This window comes from Bos mutus, chromosome 7 (genome assembly GCF_027580195.1).
Source record: "Bos mutus isolate GX-2022 chromosome 7, NWIPB_WYAK_1.1, whole genome shotgun sequence".
Classification (NCBI taxonomy): domain Eukaryota; kingdom Metazoa; phylum Chordata; class Mammalia; order Artiodactyla; family Bovidae; genus Bos; species Bos mutus.
Genome location: NC_091623.1, coordinates 41,124,025 through 41,145,333, shown reverse-complemented (window position 1 = coordinate 41,145,333; position 21,309 = coordinate 41,124,025). Strand labels below are relative to the sequence as shown.

The 21,309-nt window shown below is 40.3% G+C and overlaps 1 pseudogene; it reads right to left on the bottom strand.

Moving 5' to 3' along the window:
- Positions 1 to 21,309, bottom strand: part of LOC138988575 (probable ATP-dependent RNA helicase DDX4) — a 136,954-nt pseudogene that overhangs the window by 18,278 nt on the left and 97,367 nt on the right.

Sequence of the window (21,309 nt, the reverse complement as noted above, 5' to 3'; positions counted from 1 at the left end):
CAGTTCAGTCAGTCAGTCGTGTCCAACTCTTTGCAACCCCGTGGACTGCAGCACGCCAAGTGTCTCTGTCCATTGCCAACTCCTGGAGTTCACTCAAACTCATGTCCATTGAGTCAGTGATGCCATCCAACCATCTCATCCTCTGTTGTCCCCTTCTCCTTCCACCTTCAATCTTTCCTAGAATCAGGGTCTTTTCAAATGAGTCAGTACTTCGCATCAGGTGGCCAAAGTATTGGAGTTTCAGCTTCAACATCAGTCCTTTCAACGAACACCCAGGGCTGATCTCCTTTAGAACGGACTGGCTGGATCTCTTTGCAGTCCAAAGGACTCTCAAGAGTCTTTTCCAACACCACAGTTCAAAAGCATCAATTCTTTGGTGCTCAGCTTTCTTTGTGGTCCAACTCTCTCATCCATACATGACTACTGGAAAAAACTATACCTTTGACTAGATGGACCTTTGTTGGCAAAGTAATGTCTCTGCTTTTTAATATGCTCTCTAGGTTAGTCATAACTTTCCTTCTAAGGAGCAAGCATTTTTCAATTTCATGGCTGCAATCACCATCTGCAGTGATTTAAGAGCCCAAGAAAATAAAGTCTGTCACTGTTTCCATTGTTTCCCCATCTGTTTGCCATGAAGTAATGGGACAGATTCCATGATCTTAGTTTTCTGAATGTTGAGCTTTAAGCCAACTTTTTCACTCTCCTCTTTCACTTTCATCAGGAGGCTCTTTAGTTCTTCACTTTCTGCCATAAGGGTGGTGTAGCTTTATGGAAACACATTATAATTTCTGTCTGACTTTACTGCTGGGACCAGCGTGAGGACTCCGCCCATGGCAAAGGTCATGAGGAAGGAGGCTTGGCATATGCAAAGGCGGGATTGAGCCTCAGGAGTCCCCCTGGAAATTCTCGAGCATCTACCCCCAAAACCAGAATCTGCCTACTTTCTGCTTTGTGCTCTCACCTACACCTCTGACTTTACAGGGGGCTGTCCCCCACTACCTCTCTCTGAAAAAAGAGTTAGCTTACAGCTCCAGTTAATAATTCCTGGGTGTAACAGTGTTTCAACCTACAAACTCCTTTGGAAGTCCTCTAGCCTGCCTGAATAGGTTTTTCTGGCCACATGTGATTGTTCAGAGCCTCCCAACTGTGAGAGGCATGAGATGTTCTAAACTGTCTAAATACAGATTCCTTTGAGCAGTTAAAAGATTGATTAGAAATTGTATTGGTGAAGGGTTTTTCACTTGTTGGGCCAATGTTTGCTGCTAAATCTCCATATCCCTTACCTGCTGTGTCCCTGGCAGTGTATTGATTAATATAATTAGTGTAAGTAGTAGCTTTAATGTTTGTAACCTTGGACCCTTGAGTTAATTCTTTTTCTTGTTGTAGCCCACCACACTTTTGCTCTATAGGAATGCAACTTTATCTAATGCTTTTGGAGGATGGCGCCTGACTAATCACCTTTAGAGAAAAATAAGTTTTCTGAAGAAAGGGTCTTAAAATGTTAACAGGCCTCTGGGCCAGAAGATGATGCAAATCACCTAAACTTTTGCATATGATAAGTTTGCAGGAAGAAAGCCTGGCTTGCTGCATGACTCTACCCCTTCCCCCATTATCCTCTATGCATAACTTAAGGTATAAAAACTACTTTGGAAAATAAAGTGCGGGCCTTGTTCACCGAAGCTTGGTCTCACCATGTCGTTCTTTCTCACCTTCTGGCTGAATTATTCAGCCTCTTTTCTCCACTAAATTTTCTCACTGAGCTATCCTTATTTAACCACTCTTTATATCCTTAATTAACGTTTAATTAAGCAGTTGTTTCCTGATCCTCACCGACGCCGTCCCCGCTTCGAATTCCCTGGATCCACCGGGGCTGGACCCCAGCAAGTGGTGCCTGGACAGGCTTTTCGAAGGTAGGTCCCTCAGAGCAATTAGGGTCATCAACCCTATTGCTCCCCCCTCGGAACAATCTGGGTCATCAGCCCTATTGTTCCCCCTGTGTTGAGTTTTCGGGATGGCTAAGACCCCACTCAGGGTGCCGCGGACCCCCTGTAGGATAGACAGGGCGAGAGGAGTGGGAAGTATTGAAAGTGTAAAAGGGTTAGAGAGAAAACCTGGTTTCTAGAGTTAAAAGGTTGAAGGAAAACCTGATCTTTGAAAACTAAAACTATATCTTCTACTAAATTTTCTGACATGGGTAACACTGAATCAAATGAAAGACAGCTCTTTATAGGAGTAATTTTGCAGTTATTAAGTAAGAGAGGAATCAAAGTTAAAAAATCTACCATTCAATCATTTTTTTTATTTGTACAAGAATAGTGTCCTTGGTTTACAGAAGAGGGTACTGTTAATTTAGATACTTGGGTGAAGGTAAAAACAACAACAACAACAACTAAAAACTTATCCTATAAATATGATTAAAATGTTCTGGACCCTCGTCATGAGGCTGTGGGATAGCCTATGGGAGAGGCTATAGCGGTGGATGGTAGTGGGTCTCCACCTTCTGCGCAGATCATATTTTCTGCCATTGAGGAAGAAAAGTAGGGGGACTGTGTTCTACCTCCCGAGGAAGGAGAGGGCTTACAGGACGCTGCGGCCGGGCGCCCTGGCGAGCCCCCTCCCCCTCTACACAAACCTTTAAAAATTTATCCAACAATTTCTGATTTAAGGTGGCTACCCCACCTCTGCTTGCACCTCCCAGGGCCTAGGAATTCCCCAGTTTACATCCAAAGCCTCCCAGGGCATTGCCTAAGGCTGAAAAAGATTAAAAAAAAGTTTTCTTTTAAACAAAGGAGCTTTTAAAGAATACGCAATATACACAGTGTGCTTCTTGCAGAAACCCCCCTCAGGGGGGCCTCACCCAAGCCAAAAAAAAAAAAAAAGAGAGAGAGGGAGAGAAAAATAAAAAGAAAAAAGAAAAAAAAAGTGAAAAAGAAAATAGAGAAAGATCTAAAGATAGAGAAAGAGCTAAAGAGTGAAAAGGAGAGAGGAACGGAGTAGGAAGGAATCAGGGAACGCAGCAAGATAGAGAAAGGAAGTTAGAAAAAGATACAGAGAGAAAGAGAGGGAGGAGGGAAGAAAAAGTTAGAGAGAAAGAGGGTAAAGGGAAAGAAACGAAGGAAAGAGAAGGGTAGCGAAAAAAGAAGGGGGAGAGAAAAGTGAGAAAGGCAGGAAGAGAGGGAGAGAGAGAGACGGTAAGAGACGCTGTGACCAGGCGCCCTGGAGCGCTCCCTCCCTCTCTGCGCAAACCTTTAAAAAAAAAAAAAAAAACTTATCCACCACTTTGTGATTTAAGGCGATCCGATCGCCGCCACCTCCGTTTGCGCCTTCCAGGACCCAAGAGTTCCCCACTTTGCCCCCAAAGCCTCTCAAAGTGTTGCCTAAGCTAGAGGAAGATAAAAAGCTTTTTGAACAGTGGAGCTTTTAAGACTGCGTGCACAATATGCAGAGCGTGCTCCTTGGATAAAACCCCCTCAGCGGGGTCTCACTCAGGCTAAGAAAAAAGAGGACCGGTAGGGGATTTAGCAACAATATTAACCCCTGACATGCCGGTTCCAATGGGAGTGGCTGGCCCCCTGCCTGAGGGCATTGTAGGACTTGTGCTAGGGCGTAGCTCCCTTTCTTTTCAAGGTGCATGGTGCAGTAGATTCTGATTATATTGAAGAAATTAAAGTTTTGATCTCGCCCCCTACCAAAACTGTGCAAATTAATAAAGGTCTAAGAGTAACCCAGCTTTTGCTTTTACCTTATCAGACAGGAAAAAACTTGACTTCTCAAGCTAAGAGCCACAGAGCCTTTAGATCTAGTGATCTAGCCTTTTGGGTGCAGGAAATTACAGCTCCAAGACCTTTAAAAGATCTTCCAATTCAAGAAAATAAAATGTCAGGGCTATTAGGCGCAGGAACAGACGTCTCTTAACATTGCTGGGAAAGACTGACCCAGCTCCTGGCCAACACATACTACTGAAAATGAGTTGGGATTAGAGAAAGTGGTATGCGGGGTGGGAATGCTGTAGAGAAAAAGGTGATCAGATCAGATCAGATCAGTCGCTGAGTCCTGTCCGACTTTTTGCGACCCCGTGAATTGCAGCACGCCAGGCCTCCCTGTCCATCACCAACTCCCGGAGTTCACTCAGACTCACGTCCATCCAGTCGGTGATGCCATCCAGCCATCTCATCCTCTCTCGTCCCCTTCTCCTCCTGCCTCCAATACCTCCCAGCATCAGAGTCTCTTCCAATGAATCAACTCTTCGCATGAGGTGGCCAAAGTACTGGCGTTTCAGCTTTAGCATCATTTCTTCTAAAGAAATCCCAGGGCTGATCTCCTTCAGATTGGACTGGTTGGATCTGCTTGGAGTCCAAGGGACACTCAAGAGTCTTCTCCAACACCACAGTTCAAAAGCATCAATTCTTCGGCGCTCAGCCTTCTTCACAGTCCAACTCTCACATCCATACATGACCACAGGAAAAACCATAGCCTTGACTAGACGAACCTTTGTTGGCAAAGTAATGTCTCTGCTTTTGAATATGCTATCTAGGTTGGTCATAACTTTCCTTTCAAGGACTAAGCGTGTTTTAATTTCATGGCTGCAGTCACCATCTGCAGTGATTTTGGAGCCCAGAAAAATAAAGTCTGACACTGTTTCCACTGTTTCCCCATCTATTTCCCATGAAGTGATGGGACCGAATGCCATGACCTTAGTTTTCTGAATGTTGAGCTTTAAGCCAACTTTTTCACTCTCCACTTTCACTTTCATCAAGAGGCTTTTGAGTTCCTCTTCACTTTCTGCCATAAGGGTGGTATCATCTGTATATCTGAGGTTATTGATATTTCTCCTGGCAATCTTGATTCCAGTTTGTTTCTTTCAGTCCAGCGTTTCTCATGATGTACTCTGCATATAAGTTAAATAAACAGGGTGACAATATACAGCCTTGATGTACTCCTTTTCCTATTTGGAACCAGTCTGTTGTTCCATGTCCAGTTCTAACTGTTGCTTCCTGACCTGCATACAAATTTCTCAAGAGGCAGGTCAGGTGGTCTGGTATTCCCATCTCTCGAAGAATTTTCCACAGTTGATTGTGATCCACACAGTCAAAGGCTTTGGCATCATCAATAAAGCAGAAATAGATGTTTTTCTGGAACTCTCTTGCTTTTCCCATGATCCAGTGGATGCTGGCAATTTGATCTCTGGTTCCTCTGCCTTTTCTGAAACCAGCTTGAACATCAGGAAGTTCATGGTTCACATATTGCTGAAGCGTGGCTTGGAGAATTTTGAGCATTTCTTTACTAGCATGTGAGTGAGTGCAATTGTGCAGTAGTTTGAGCATTCTTTGGCATTGCCTTTCTTTGGGATTGGAATGGAAACTGATCTTTTCCAGTCCTGTGGCCACTGCTGAGTTTTCCAAATTTCCTGGCATATTGAGTGCAGCACTTTCACAGCATCATCTTTCAGGATTTGGAAGAGCTCAACTGGAATTCTATCACCTCCACTAGCTTTGTTCGTAGTGATGCTTTCTAAGGCCCACTTGACTTCACATTCCAGGATGTCTGGCTCTAGGTCAGTGATCACACCATCGTGATTATCTGGGTCATGAAGATCTTTTTTGTACAGTTCTTCTGTGTATTCTTGCCACCTCTTCTTAATATCTTCTGCTTCTATTAGGTCCATACCATTTCTGTCCTTTATCGAGCTCATCTTTGCATGAAATTTTCCTTCGGTATCTCTAATTTTCTTGAAGAGATCCCTAGTCTTTCCCATTCTGTTGTTTTCCTCTATTTCTTTGCATTGATCGCTGAAGAAGGTTTTCTTATCTCTTCTTGCTATTCTTTGGAACTCTGCATTCAGATGTTTATATCTTTCCTTTTCTCCTTTGCTTTTCACTTCTCTTCTTTTCACAGCTATTTGTAAGGCCTCCCCAGACAGCAATTTTGCTTTTTTGCATTTCTTTTCTATGGGAATGGTCTTGATCCCTGTCTCCTGTACAATGTCATGAACCTCATTCCATAGAGAAAAAGGTGAGGGAGAGTTTAAAACCTTGAAGAGTAGTGAGTTCCCCATTGCTGGAAGTATTCAAGCAAAGATTAGATGGTTGCTTGTCATCTAAAAAGCTGTAGACCAGATTTAGTTCACAAAACGGTAACTGGAGAAGCTTATAAAGATGTTGTGCAGCTCCTGTTTACCTGCTTCTCATATTTAGGTCTGCCTAAAGTTTTGAAAACTGATAATGCCCTTTTGAAGCTGCGGAGAGATTGTTTACTAACTTTAAATGATTTCCAAAAATTATTAGGGGACATTAATTGGATAAGCCCACATTTAAAACTCACGACTGCAGATTTAAAGCCTTTGTTTGATTGCTTAAAAAGCGATCCTAATTCCAGTTCTACGAGAAAGTTGACTAATGAGACAGAGTCGGCTCTTGTTTAAGTAGATGAGACTTTAAGTGATCAGTTAATTAGGATTAATATTACCAAAAGGTGAGATTAAATTACTCTTGCCACAAAACATACACCTACAGGGTGCTTGTGACAAAAAGGCCCATTGGTTCCATCTACCAGTGACCCCAAGAAAAATAGTTTTATCTTATCCCAGCTTGGCGGCAGAATTAATTATAAAAGGAGGAAAAAAGAAGTGTGGAACTTTTTAGAAAAGAAGTAGCAAGTATAATAATTCCACTCAATAAGGATCAACTACAAGTCTTTTACAAAGTAGTGATGATTGGCAAGTTGCCCTGATAGATTTCAGGGGTCAAATTTTGTTTCATTTGCCCTCAAGCCCCCACAGTGGTTAAAAGTTCAAAAAGTTAGATTGGCAGTTTGAGGATACCTGTGGAACTTTCCCAACCCTATGTAGTTCCTATGCTCCCCTTTACCCTATGGGGGATGGACGTGTTGTCTCAAATAGGAGATACTCAGAGAAGGGTTTTCTCAATTTCTTAGTTATCAACAGGCGGTACAATTAACAATACTTTATATATTATTATAAATACATAATATAAATATATTTGCCTAATTACAGTTTGCCTAATTAGGTATGGGTATAAATAAAATATAATAAAGGTATACCTAATTCTATTTATGGATCTATACTTAATTAATTTGTATATAAATTAATATATATACTATATATGCATATTATATATACAGTATAATTAAATATATATTGCAGTAATATAATGTGTGTGTGGCTGATATTAATTGGTATGGATTGATGTGCTGTGATGATATATGTTCTATATACTGTATAATTTCATATGTGTGACATGTATTATTGTACTACATTGGTTTGTGTTGGTTGGTATTAGCCGTGGTATACAGCGTATTGCTGCAATATATATTAATTAATATATTAATTATAAAGATTAATTCAAGTATATTGATTTATATATATTATATGTCAATAAGTTTATACTTGTTGCCATATATAAAATACATATATAAATATATTTTGCATTTAGGTATATCTGTATACCAAAATGAGATAAGGAGGTTATACATTTATTATTTAAATTTATACAGAGACCTAAACTAAACATTAGACCTAAATTAACATATCCCTAAATTTATGTTATTAAAATGTAAATTTTAAAAATTTAAAAAATTAAATTGACAAATGTTTGACAATTCCTTTGCCATAAAACCCCCATAGGTGTAATTGGGGTAGCTAGACAAAAAATTGGTTTTATGGCAAAATGGCCCCCTAGAGTGGGCCCATCTTCCCACTCAAACTAAAAAAGTAGTGGCTTCTTATCCAGGATTGATAGCTACTTTGATATTAAAGGAAAAAAGCAGAGCATTGAATTATTTGGTAAAGAGCCATTAGAAATTGTAATTCCATATAATAAGGAACAACTTGATGCTCTTCTAATGTTTGATGATGATTGGCAGATTGCTATAGGAAACTATTTTGGTCAAATTTTTGCATCATTTACCTTCACATGTTTTGCTGAATTTTATATCCAGACATCCAGTTATTTTTCCTGTCAGATGTAAACAATCTCCTGTTCCATATGCTCAAATAATTTTTACTGATGGGTCAGCAAATGGTAAAGCCTCCATAGTTACTAAAAATCACCAAAAGGTTTTAGAAACACAGGAAACTTCAGCTCAAAGAGCTGAAATAACAGCAGTCATAGAGGCTTTTGCTATGTTTGCAGATGAAGAATTTAACCTTTATTCTGATTCTCAGTATATTGTCAGGCTGTTTCCACACATTGAAACTGTGGTTTTGCCTGAAAATAAAACTACCATATTTCATTTGTTAACTGAACTACAGCAACAAATTTGGAAAAGAAATAAAATATTTTTCATTGGACACATTCGGGCTCATTCTGGATTGCCCAGCCCTTTAAATGCCTTTAATGATTTGGCTGACTTGTTAACCAGAAATACAGTGGCTACTGTGATTGAGGAGGCCAGAGCCTCTCATTCACTTCATCATCAATATGCTACTGCTTTAAGATATCAATTCCAAATTCCCAGAGAGGCTGCTCGAGAGATTGTGCGTTCGTGCTTACACTGCCCCACTGTTTATGATAGTCTACCTATGGGAGTTAATCCTCGCGATCTTAAGCCCCATGCACTCTGGCAGATGGATGTAACTCATGTCTCTTCATTTGGAAAACTGTCCTTTGTTCATGTAACTGTAGATACTTTTTCTCATGTTATTGCAACTGCTCATACCAGAGAGGCAGTTAAAGATGTGATACATCTCTTTACTTGTTTTTCATATTTGGGCCTGCCAAAAGCTCTGAAAACTGACAATGCTCCTGCTTACACTTCTAAATCTTTTCAGGAATTTTATATAAAGTTTCAAATTAAACATAATACAGGCATCCCTTATAATCCACAGGGACAAGCCATTGTGGAAAGAGCACATCAAAAATTAAATATCCAAATTCAAAAATTAAAAGAAGGGGAGTTTAAGTATAGTTCTCCCCATCAAATCTTGCAACATGCTCTTTTCGTAATAAATATTTTAAATACTGATTCAGCCGGAACTACTGCAATGCTTCGCCATTGGTGCCCAGAGCAACTGAATGCAAAACCATTAGTCAAATGGAAGGACCACCTCTCAGGACAATGGAAGGGTCCTGACCCATTATTAACTAGCGGTCGAGGATGTGCTTGTATTTTTCCACAGGATGCAGATTCTCCAATTTAGATCTGAGACAAGCTGATTCGCCATGTTGCAGTCCCCCAGACATCCAGTTCCCCCATTGCTTCGATCACAAAAGAGGAGGGGCACTCCTCTGCACAGAACAGCCGCGCGTCAGGAGCCGTGGGCCGGACCAGCCTGGCTGCGGGGCCCAGCGCACAGCGCTTGCAGCAGATAGCCCCGCCAGCGTCCGTTTGAGCTCGGTTGGCACTGCTGAGCCTGAGGCCGGTTCAGCGAGGGAGCCGGGGCGGCACCCGCAGGAAGGGGAAGCAAGATAAACATCGAGATCCCAGCGAGACTGACGGGGCTGCTGCAGTGGGAACTCCAACCAGAAACTAATTCTACTTATTCTGTTTTGGCTCGTCTACCCTCTCCTTATGTTTTTCTCTTTACCAACGATTCTGGAAAACTTAATGTACATGTGACTTTCACTGGTGGACCCAATGTAGTGACTTGTGAACAATGCGTGCTCTCATCTTGTTTAAACCCTCAGTATAATGTTTGCTCCTTTGTAGTGTTACAACGTCCAATCTTATCTTATGATGTAACCACTTATTGATATAACTATAGTCTTGCTGTATTACAACAACTTCAGGATTTAATGGGATCGCAATGGTTTGTGGGCTTGCTTATCCTGGGAATAGCAGCTTTAATAGCAGCAACTGCTTCTGTTACTATGGCAGCAATATCATTGACTCAACGAGTGCATACTGCCCACTATGTTGATACCATGTCTAAAAATGTTTCTCTAACTCTAGCAACACAGGAAGCTATAGATAGAAAGTTGGAGATGAGGGTAGATGCCTTGGAAGAGGCAATAATGCATGTTGGGACTGAGTTACAGGCTTTAAAAGTGAAAATGGCTCTGTCATGCCACGCTGATTACCGGTGGATATGCGTGACATCTTTAAAGGTAAATAAGACAGATTATGAATGGGAAAAAATCAAAAATCATATCTCAGGTGTTTGGAACAGCTCTGACATTGGCCTGGACTTAGGGAAACTTCATAATCAAATACAGACCTTGGAACACTCTCGACTGGAGTTTACCACCGCTGGAGCAGCTAATGACTTTTTTCACACCTTCTCTAACTTTATTTCTGGAAAAAACATTCTGTCTAAACTCATAATCATTCTTCCTTGTATTGTCAGGATTCTTCGGCAGAACATTCAGAAGCTCGCGACTGAGCTGCATCTGGCTGTTTTAACAAATAAAAAGGGGGAGATGCCGGGACCAGCGTGAGGACTCCGCCCGTGGCAAAGGTCATGAGGAAGGAGGCTCTGCATACGCAAAGGTGGGATTGAGCCTCAAGAGTTTCCCCTGGAAATTCTCGAGCATCTACCCCCCAAACCAGAGTCTGCCTACTTTCTGCTTTGTGCTTTCACCTACACCTCTGACTTTACGGGGGGCTGTCCCCCACTACCTCTCTCTGAAAAAAGAGTTAGCTTACAGCTCCAGTTAATAATTCCTGCGTGTGACAGTGTTTCAACCTACAAACTCCTTTGGAAATCTTCTAGCCTGCCTGAATAGGTTTTTCTGGCCACGTGTGATTGTTCAGAGCCTCCCAACTGTGAGAGGCATGAGATGTTCTAAACTGTCTACATACAGATTCCTTTGAGCAGTTAAAAGATTGATTAGAAATTGTATTGGTGAAGGGTTTTTCACTTGTTGGGCCAATGTTTGCTGCTAAGTCTCCATATCCCTTACCTACTGTGTCCCTGGCAGTGTATTGATTAATATAAGTGGTGTAAGTAGTAGCTTTAATGTTTGTAACCTTGGACCCTTGGGTTAATTCTTGTTGTAGCCCACCACACCTTTGCTCTATAGGAATGCAACTTTATCTAATGCTTTTGGAGGGTGGCTCCTGACCAATCACCTTTAGAGAAAAATAAGTTTTCTGAAGAAAGGGTCTTAATATGTTAACAGGCCTCCGGGCCAGAAGATGATGCAAATCACCTAAACTTTTGCATATGATAAGTTTGCAGGAAAAACGCCTGGCTTGCTGCATGACTCTACCCCTTCCCCCATTATCCTCTATGCATAACTTAAGGTATAAAAACTACTTTGGAAAAAAAAGTGCGGGCCTTGTTCACTGAAGCTTGGTCTCCCCATGTTGTTCTTTTTGAATTATTCAGCCTCTTTTCTCCACTAAATTTTCTCACTGAGCTATCCTTATTTAGCCACTCTTTATATCCTTAATTAACGTTTAATTAAGCAGTTGTTTCCTGATCCTCACCGACGCCGTCCCCGCTTCGAATTCCCTGGATCCACCGGGGCTGGACCTCGGCACTTTACTGCTTTTTCATTTCTTTAAAAGTCTTTCTGTATCATACCCATTCTTCTCCCACTGTTTGCTTTCGTATCACTGCCCATGTCAAAAAAGGGTCCATGCTGTAGAAGCCAAAAGCAGTCTTGAGTCCTTCTACCAGACGGTCGAGTGTCAGTTTGTGTGGTCAACTTGTTACTTCTGCACCTTCTTCCTCCTCGTCTGACCCTGGTTTGGAAGCCCCAGACCATCAAGTTGCCTTTGGTCAAGTCCTCTGGTATGACCTCTTTTAGCTTTTGACTTTCTCCATGATTTATGTCCTGAACCCTTCCCGTCCCCCACTGTTATCCCCCTGCATATCTATAATCTCTTTCATAATTCCCTTGACAGCTCTGTTGTAAATTGTGTGAAATTATGCACAACATATGGACAGTTTTCTTGAGTATAATTTTGTTGTTGGGAGTTTGCGGGCTTTCACAGCTTTTTTGGTAACAAATATAATGTGTTCAGTGGTACGATCCTTCTGGACTTTCACAGTGTTCTACCAGAGTTCTCTTCCGTACATTAACAGTCTCTCCACAGAGGACCATGCGTGCCAAGCTTTAAAGCACTTTATGACCCCTTGATCTAGAGGCCAGAATTAGAGATACTATGTTTGGGAGCAAGAAGACCGCTTCAGGGCTTTCAGTGTTGAACTCATAGGGTTCTGGATGACCAGTGGCATTATCCAAAATAATTTTTAAAAAAACTTCAAAAAGCGGTCCCCTGACTGGCAAAGTACTTCCTGACTTCAGGGACAAAGCACTGATGGGACCAATTCAGAAAATGGGTACCCATTGTCCCGGCCTCCTCACTGTAACCAGAAAATGGCAGCTCGTGCTTTTCTTTTCCCTTCAAGACTTGGGGATTAGCAGCTGTATAGATCAGGGGAGTCCTGATCAGACAGCCAACCGCAGTTGCACCAAACACAGACTCTGTCTTCCCTAAATCCTGGTGCTCACTCCTTCTTAATAAATGTCTTTTGTGACCTTCCTCCCCACCCTCTCCCCCAGATAGAACATATTCATCTTCCTTAAAAACCTATTCAGGCAGATATCTTTTTTCCTCAATGACTTTTTAAATGACATCTGGGAACTGTTCTCCTTTTACCTTGACATTTTTTAAGCCAAACTTCTTTCTTTTTTTTTTTTTAAATTTTATTTTATTTTTAAACTTTACAATATTGTATTAGTTTTGCAAACTTCTTTCTAAAACTATAAAACCATCCTTTGCTGGTGTTAAATTCTCTAGCTTTAGATCCTTCACCTTCCTTTTGCTTTCAGTTGTCATATGACTTCACTTCTTCTTGAATCATATTTTAGTCTATAGGTATGCCATTCTTTTAGTAATCCTGCACTCACATAAAAACTACATTTTCAACATAGATAAAAAAGATATTTCACAGTTGCAGACCTCGATCTACTGTACACATCAAGCAGTTCAACCTTTGCTTGTAATGTCACGACTTTTTCTGCTTCTTAGGAGCACTTCCAGCATCACTAGCGTCGTTTCATATGGATCCCACAGGGTTATTTAAGGTTTATGGTGTTGCACTAAATACTATGAAAAATTTGTGAAACCTGTGAGAAATCACTTTTTAATGCCACACATAATTTACTGGAGATGAGCTTCTCACTTGGTTGATTAGCATCACATGGTGTTTTAAGCACATACTTACAACACAAGCTCATAGCAATAGCAACAGGAGGTGGCTATGAAATTATTACAGTAGCACAGTATATACTACAGTTAATTTTATGAAGTTATCATTTAATATTGCACCTTTACATTCATTTGCATGTCTCTATTGTAAAACACTTTATATACAGTGTGTAAATGTTTGTGTGCATAAGTTTGATAAATTTTAAGTTTTGTAATAGATTTGTGTATATTTTATGGTAATAAATGATAGACTAGTGTCGACATATGGTCTATGTTTTCATGGCATACATAACTTTTTATTAATTTATGTTTCTAGGCTATGAGGTTTGTGAGTTTTTTCAAATTATTGGAAATCTCAAAAATTTTACCAATATGTATTATTCAGAAAAATAAATGTATAAGTGGACCCATTCAGTTCAAACCCATGTTGTTCAAGATGGGTTTCTCTCTCTACATCACACAAACACACACGTGTACACAGACAGTTGTATATACATGTATACTGTATATACATGTGCAGTTGTGTGTGTGTGTGTGTGTGTGTGATGTAGAAAGAGAAACAACCACAACTTTACAGAAGAGAAAATAGAAAAAAATTTTTGTTTTCCTGAATTCTTTCAAAATAAGTTGCAGATCTCATGGGTCTTAATACTTCATGATGCTTGGTCATTACATACTTCAAGAATGTTGGTCGTTAAAGGAGACTCCAGGCTGGCAGAGTAATTGACATTAAAATAGTGACCCTGAAGTAGGGCTGCTTTTACACAACGGGAGCAGGGAAGAATATGTATTGTGGCTGCATAATCCACAAAGTTATCAGCAGAATTATTCTTCATACCACCCTGTCCAGTTGTGATGGTAGATGGACAAGTACAATAGCCACAACCTGGGAAGGGTATCACGACGGGAAGCTCAGACGTCTCAAATAACAAGGTGGATAAAGTGAACAGAAGCTTCCAGACTCAAAGAAACAGCATTTGAAACTGAAGTAAGGTAAATCTAACTGATGAAAGTAAGGGCTATTTTTCTCAAATAATAAGCAAATGAAAATAATTGATCCAAGAATGAGTATAAACTAAACTGTTTGCATCAACTAAAATGTTTTGCTAAATTTACAAACGGAAGGGCCAGCCTTTTAAAAGAATCAGAGTTACACCTCATTAAAAGTTGTCATCAGGAAGAACATCCGTGCACCAGAGCTTAGTATTGGCCAGATACTGTTTGGTCCAAATGTACATGGGTCTAAATCACATTCTAATGTGTATATTCTTAAGCACTTATGTAAGGTCAGATTAAATTGTTCTAATTAGACAGTTTTAAAGCAGTGGCTTAATGGCTTTGTGCTTTAAACTTTAGTTCCAGATATATTAGGATAAGTCATCAATTCCTTCCTGGAGAAGGAATTCCTTGCCTGGGAAATACCTTGGACAGAGGAGCCTGGTGGGCTTCAGTCTGTGGGGTTGCAAAGAGTCGGACACAACTGAACACACACACACGTCTATTCCTTAATGTTAATAATAGAAAAGATTTGTCAAGTTGTTTTTTTTTTTTTTTCATATGGCATTTTACTCTTTGCATCACTGTGAGATTTATGCCTACTTAACCAAACAATTTATGATATGTGTTGTCTAGACATGAAATTATTGGAAAGTTTTCCTAACATACAGTGACAAGTTTTAGATTCTCATTTACATTTTTGTATGATAATAATTTATATTCTTTAGCATTATTAAGCTAATTGCAGTGCAGCCAAAAACAATAAATCAAAGGACTTATATACTACAAATTTAGACTACTAGTAATATATAACATCAGCATGCTGGCAAGAGGACAGGTTGCTTCTTAAGAGAACTTTATGTAGAGTTCTACCACTGTATCGAGTCTGACAGTCTGTTATCACCATAATCTCTTCACAGTCCAATTTCTATCTTATCTGATTTTTGTTGAGACATAGTTGTTAAAAGTCATGTCCTAAGAAGTATTACAAGAAAACAATCTAGAATCCAAAAACTGGCATTGCAACAGTTTTTTGTCTAGACAGTTAAGACATGTCATAAATTATTTGGGCTTCTCTGGTGGCTCAGATGGTTCCTGCAATGTGGGAGACCTGGGTTTGATCCCTGGGTTGGGAAGATCCCCTGGAGAAAGGAACAGCTACCCACTCCAGTATTCTTGCCAGGAAAATTTCATGGACTGAGGAACTTGGCAGGTCGCAAAGAGTCAGACACAACTGAGAGACTTTCACATAAATTATTTAGTGAATTGTTTATTTGAGACAGTGAAATCCAGCACTTAACTGGTTACTCTTTCATGGTCAAAAGTGAAATAGTTAGAATGCAACCTTAGAATCTTGAATGTAGGTGTAAATTGTGATGCCTCTGGAAATTATCTCATATAAAGAGTATGGCAGAAGCTCAATCTGATAAGATATGGAATTAAATGTCTGATTCCTTAGTGGCATACTCGTTTACAAGCTACTCAGTTTTTATGCAAAATGAAATTCATTTAAATGATGCAAATTATGCTAAACACATAATGACAGAATGTCACATTTCAAACAAAAATCTTCAAATAAGTTTTTAAAAATAAATATCATCTAAGTACTTCTTATACATGTAGCTTTAAACTATTAATACATGCTGAGCAGGATAAGAAAAAAAATCTTTTGTCTTCAGCATATCCATATTTCAATAAGCATATGTCACCTAAAATTTATTTAATTTAAAAAAGAGCTCACTATCTATCTTACTATCTTCCTAAATGGTACCACTTCCGCCAGTAACAACTCTGCTCAAATCTCAGCAGTTCCTTTAATAGTTAGTTAACTAACACGTTTCTCTATTTCCTCCTGCAGCCTCTCTATCCTTCCCTTTCTAGCCCACCCAAAGACTTTAAGGTTTCCATACTTTTGATAGGATTCTCATTCTTGGACTTCTTATTCTTGGTTGCTTGCTTACTCAGTTAACCAAATGAAATACTTTTTAAATGTTTTATTTCATCTTTCTAATCCCTTGTGTGGCTCTGACTTGCCTGTAGCATCAGATCCAGAATCTCAGTGTCTACTCATCACCTCACTTAGACACCATCCCAAACTCTCCGTAGGCATCTCACTGTTCCTTGTAGTCAGATCTTTTACTTATTCTGGTCCCAAGATCTCACATTTCATCCCTGGGTCTCTACAATTGTGTAAACTATCTCTACAACTACCTACCCATACTCTGAAGCATAGCTCAAGCTTCATTCCTCGTCTCTCTGGACTTGGTAATCCTTGATTTCACTCTTCTCTGACCCTATCATTTAGATTATCTCTCTATGCCTAAAAAACCATGTAAACAAAGTTCAGTTCAGTTCTGTTCCGTTTAGTCACTCAGTCGTGTCTGACTCTTTGTGACCCATGGACTGCAGTACGCCAGGCCTCCCTGTTCATCACTCATGTCCATTGAGTCAGTGATGCCATCCAGCCATCTTATCCTCTGTCACCCCCTTCTCCTCCTGCCCTCAATCTTTCCTAGCATCAGGGTCTTTTCAAATGAGTCAGCTCTTCACATCAGGTGGCCAACATCAGTCCTTCCAATGAATACCCAGGACTGATCTCCTTTAGGATGGACTGGTTGGATCTCCTTGCAGTCCAAGGGACTCTTAAGAGTCTTCTCCAACACCACAGTTCAAAAGCATCAATACCTTGGCACTCAGCTTTCTTTATGGTCCAACTCTCACATCCATACATGACCACTGGAAAAACCATAGGCCTGACTGGACGGGCCTTTGTTGGCAAAGTAATGTCTCTGCTTTTGAATAGGCCGTCTAGGTTGTTCATAACTTTTCCTCCAAGGAGCAATTATCCTTTAATTTCATGGCTGCAATCACTATCTGCACTCATTTTGGAGCCCCCCAAAGTAAAGTCAGCCCCTGTTTCCCCATCTATTTCCCATGAAGTGATGGGACCAGATGCCATGATCTTCATATTCTGAATGTTGAGCTTTAAACCAACTTCTTCACTCTCCTCTATCACTTTCATCAAGAGGCTCTTTAGTTCTTCTTCACTTTCTGCCATAAGGGTGGTGTCATCTGCATATGTGAGGTTATTGGTATTTCTCTCAGCAATCTTGATTCCAGCTTGTGCTTCTTCCAGCCCAGCGTTTCTCATGATGTACTCTGCATATAAGTTAAATAAATAGGGTGACAATATACAGCCTAGACGTACTCCTTTTCCTATTTGGAACCAGTCTGTTGTTCCATGTCCAGTTCTAACTGTTGCTTCCTGACCTACGTATAGATTTCTCAAGAGGCAAGTCAGGTGGTCTGGTATTCCCATCTCTTTCAGAATTTTCCACAGTTTGTTATGATTCACACAGTTAAAGGCTTTGGCATAGTCAATAAAGCAGGAATAGATGCTTTTCTGGAACTCTCTTGCTTTATCAATGATCCAGAGGGTGTTGGCAATTTGATCTCTGGTTCCTCGGCCTTTTCTAAAACCAGCTTGAACATATGAAAGTTCACAGTTCACATATTACTGAAGCCTGGCTTGGAGAATTTTGAGCATTACTATGCTAGTGTGTGAGATAAGTGCAATTGTGTGTTAGTTTGAGTATTCTTTGGCATTGCCTTTTGCCAGAGTCCAGCTCCAGCAGCCAGGGATTCAATCTGAAGGGGTGAGCGGTGTCGGTGAGAGAGAAACTGAGGCAGCCTCTCAGTTTTCTTGGACTGCCTGTTTATTTCAAGCTTATGATTTTCTTTTATACTTTTACAAAAGCATTAACTCAGAGGTTTGATATTTTTAGTTTCCATGGACCCAGATTTATTTTTCTCCAAAAACCATTGTTGCTCCTCAAAAGGAGTTCCTTCCTCAGCGATTCTCTTATCTACTTTTTCTCATGTGTCCTTGTGAATACACTGTAACTCATGCTAATGTCTGGGCTGCATACCACATTCCTCAGTTTAATTCTTATCTTTCTAAGTACTGTTTGCCCCTAGTATCCTCAGCTCACTATTTCTTAGAAAGGGCTTCTACCTAATAATATTTCTAAAGTCCCTAATTTCTATAAGCTATAGTAGAATATGTTAACATTACAGAAATCCTTAAATCTTTAGCTTCTAACTATCTTAATTATTCCTAAGCCCTAAATTCAGCAAACTCTTTGCCATAAACTTTTCTCACAAATGGGCTTCAGATAGCAATCCCTCCCATGGCCTCAAGCTGCTGCCTGTGTGCTCACCCTGGAACGCTTTTTTGTAAAAGTCCTTGAACAAATGTCAGTGATTAACTTTATGAATTATTCTTTGAGCAGAGCTGCAGAAGGCTTTATGCCTTCTCATGCTCCTCTCAAAAACAATAAGCACCTTAATATTCTCTTCAGTCAACTCAGCCGAGGAAAGGGAAAAACAAGTCAGAATCATGCTAACTCCTTCATTCTGGGTCCGTGCCTACGGAACAAAGGGAGGGGTTTAGGGCCGTGCCTCTATTTTGTCAGTAATGCCTAACGCGGGTCCTGACAGCCTTTCTTAGGGATTGGAATGAAAACTGACTTTTTCTAGCCCTGTGGCCACTGCTGAATTTTCCAAATTTGCTGGCTTATTGAGTGCAGCACCTTCACAGCATCAACTTTTAGGATTTGAAATAGTTCAACTGGAATTCCATCACCTCCACTAGCTTTGTTTGTAGTGATGCTTCCTAAGGCCCACTTGACCTCACATTCCAGGATGTCTGGCTCTAGGTGAGTGATCACACTATCATGATTATCTGGGTTATGAAGATCTTTTTTTGTACAGTTCTGTGTATTCTTGCCACCTCTTCCTAATATCTTCTGCTTCTATTAGGTCCATACCATTTCTGTCCTTTAACAAGCCCATCTTTGCATGAAATGCTCCCTTGGTATCTCTAATTTTCTTGAAGAGATTGCTAGTCTTTCTCATTCTGTTGTTTTCCTCTATTTCTTTGCATTGATCGCTGAGGAGGGCTTTCTTATCTCTCCTTGCTATTCTTTGGAACTCTGCATTCAAATGGGTATATCTCTCCTTTTCTCCTTTGCTTGTCGCTTCTCCTCACATCTATTTGTAAGGCCTCCTCAGATAGCCATTTTGCCTTTTTTGCATTTCTTTTTCTTGGGGATGGTCTTGATTCTTGTCTCCTGTACAATGTCATGAACCTCTGTCCAGAGTTCATCAGGCACTCTATCAGATTTAGTCACTTAAATCTATTTCTCACTTCCACTGTATAATCATAAGAGATTTCATTTAGGTCACACCTGAATGGTCTAGTGGTTTTCCCCAGTTTCTTCAATTTCAGTCTGAATTTGGCAAGAAGGAGTTCATGATCTGAACCACAGTCAGCTCCTGGTCTTATTTTTGCTGACTGTATAGAGCTTCTCCATCTTTGGCTGCAAAGAATATAATCAATCTGATTTTGGTGTTGACCATCTGGTGATGTCCATGTGTAGAGTATTTTCCTGTGTTGTTGGAAGAAGGTGTTTGCTATGACCAGTGCATTCTCCTGGGAAAACTCTGTTAGCCTTTGCCCTGCTTCATTCTGTACTCCAAGGACAAATTTGCCTATTACCTCAGATGTTTCCTGACTTCCTACTTTTGCATTCCAGTCCCCTATAATGAAAAGGACATCTTTTTTGGGTATTAGTTCTAGAAGGTCTTGTAGGTCTTCATAGAACTGTTCAACTTCAGCTTCTTTAGCATTACTGGTCAGGGCATTGAATGGTTTGCCTTGAAAACGAACAGAGATCATTCTGTTTTTTTGAGATTGCATCCAAGTACTGCATTTTGGACTCTGGTTGACCATGATGGCTACTCCATTTCTTCTGAGGGATTCCTGCCCACAGTAGTAGATATAATGGTCATCTGAGTTAAATTCACCCATTCCAGTCCATTTTAGTTCGTTGATTCCTAGAATGTCGATGTTCACTCTTGCCATCTCCTGTTTGACCACTTCCAATTTGCCTTGATTCATGGACCTGACATTCCAGCTTCCTATGCAATATTGCTCGTTACAGCATGGGACCTTTCTTCTATCACCAGTCACATCCACAACTGGGTATTGTTTTCGCTTTGGCTCCATCTATTCATTCTTTCTGGAGTTATTTCTCCACTGATCTCCAGTAGCATATTGGGCACCTACCTACCTACCTCGGAAGTTCATCTTTCGGTGTCCTATATTTTTGCCTTTTCATGTTGTTCACAGGGTTCTCAAGGCAAAAACACTGAAATGCTTTGCCATTCCCTTCTCCAGTGGACCACATTTTGTCAGAACTCTCCACCGTGACCCGTCCATCTTGGGTGGCCCTACATGGCATAGCTTAGTTTCATTGAGTTAGACAAGGCTGTGGTCCGCGTGATCAGATTGGCTAGTTTTCTGTGATTGTGGTTTCAGTCTGTCTGCCTCTGATGCCCTCTCTCAGCGCCTATTGTCTTACTGGGGTTTCTCTTACTTTGGACATGGGGTATCTCTTCACGGCTGCTCCAGCAAAGCGCAGCTGGTGCTCCTTACTTTGGACGTGGGGGTAGTTCTCGCCCTGCTTCTCGCTCCAGCTCTGAGGAGCCGCTGCTTGCCGCTCCAGTGCTGTAAACAAAGTGCTTAATACTTATTAAATGAGTAATACCCAGTACCTAAACACAAGTATTTTATAATCTGTAAGTTTTGTAGCATCAATTTTTCATCTTTCCCAGAAAAAGATTGGATTTTAATTTATGGCCACTTCGGGAAAGATAACTTCCTAAGTAATCAATACTATTTCTAAGACTACTAATACACAGAGTGGGATCAGTATAATTCACAGCCTCAACTTATTTATATGAAATAGAGATATTGAGGTTTGAACTTAAATAGTCCAGAAAACCCACCTTATCTTCAAGTTTGCTTTTACACAGTATATTCTTTGCAAGAGTTTTTCTCATTCTCCCCAAATTAAAATGGCAGCCAAATGGCCAAAGAAGATGAGGTATTTTGAAACAATTTTTAAAAAACTAGCATTTCCCAGCCTGGGATGTGATCAGTGTAACGAAAGGTCAGTGGTTGCCTACATAATACCCATAGTCCACATCTGAATTCATGGGTACTTGTGTCATGATCATCAACTTTATTTTCAACTCTTCAATATCAGGCCCCCAAAACATATCTAAATCTTTAAGATTCTATTAATATGCTTAACATTTAAAACTGTAAAATTTCATAACGTTTACATT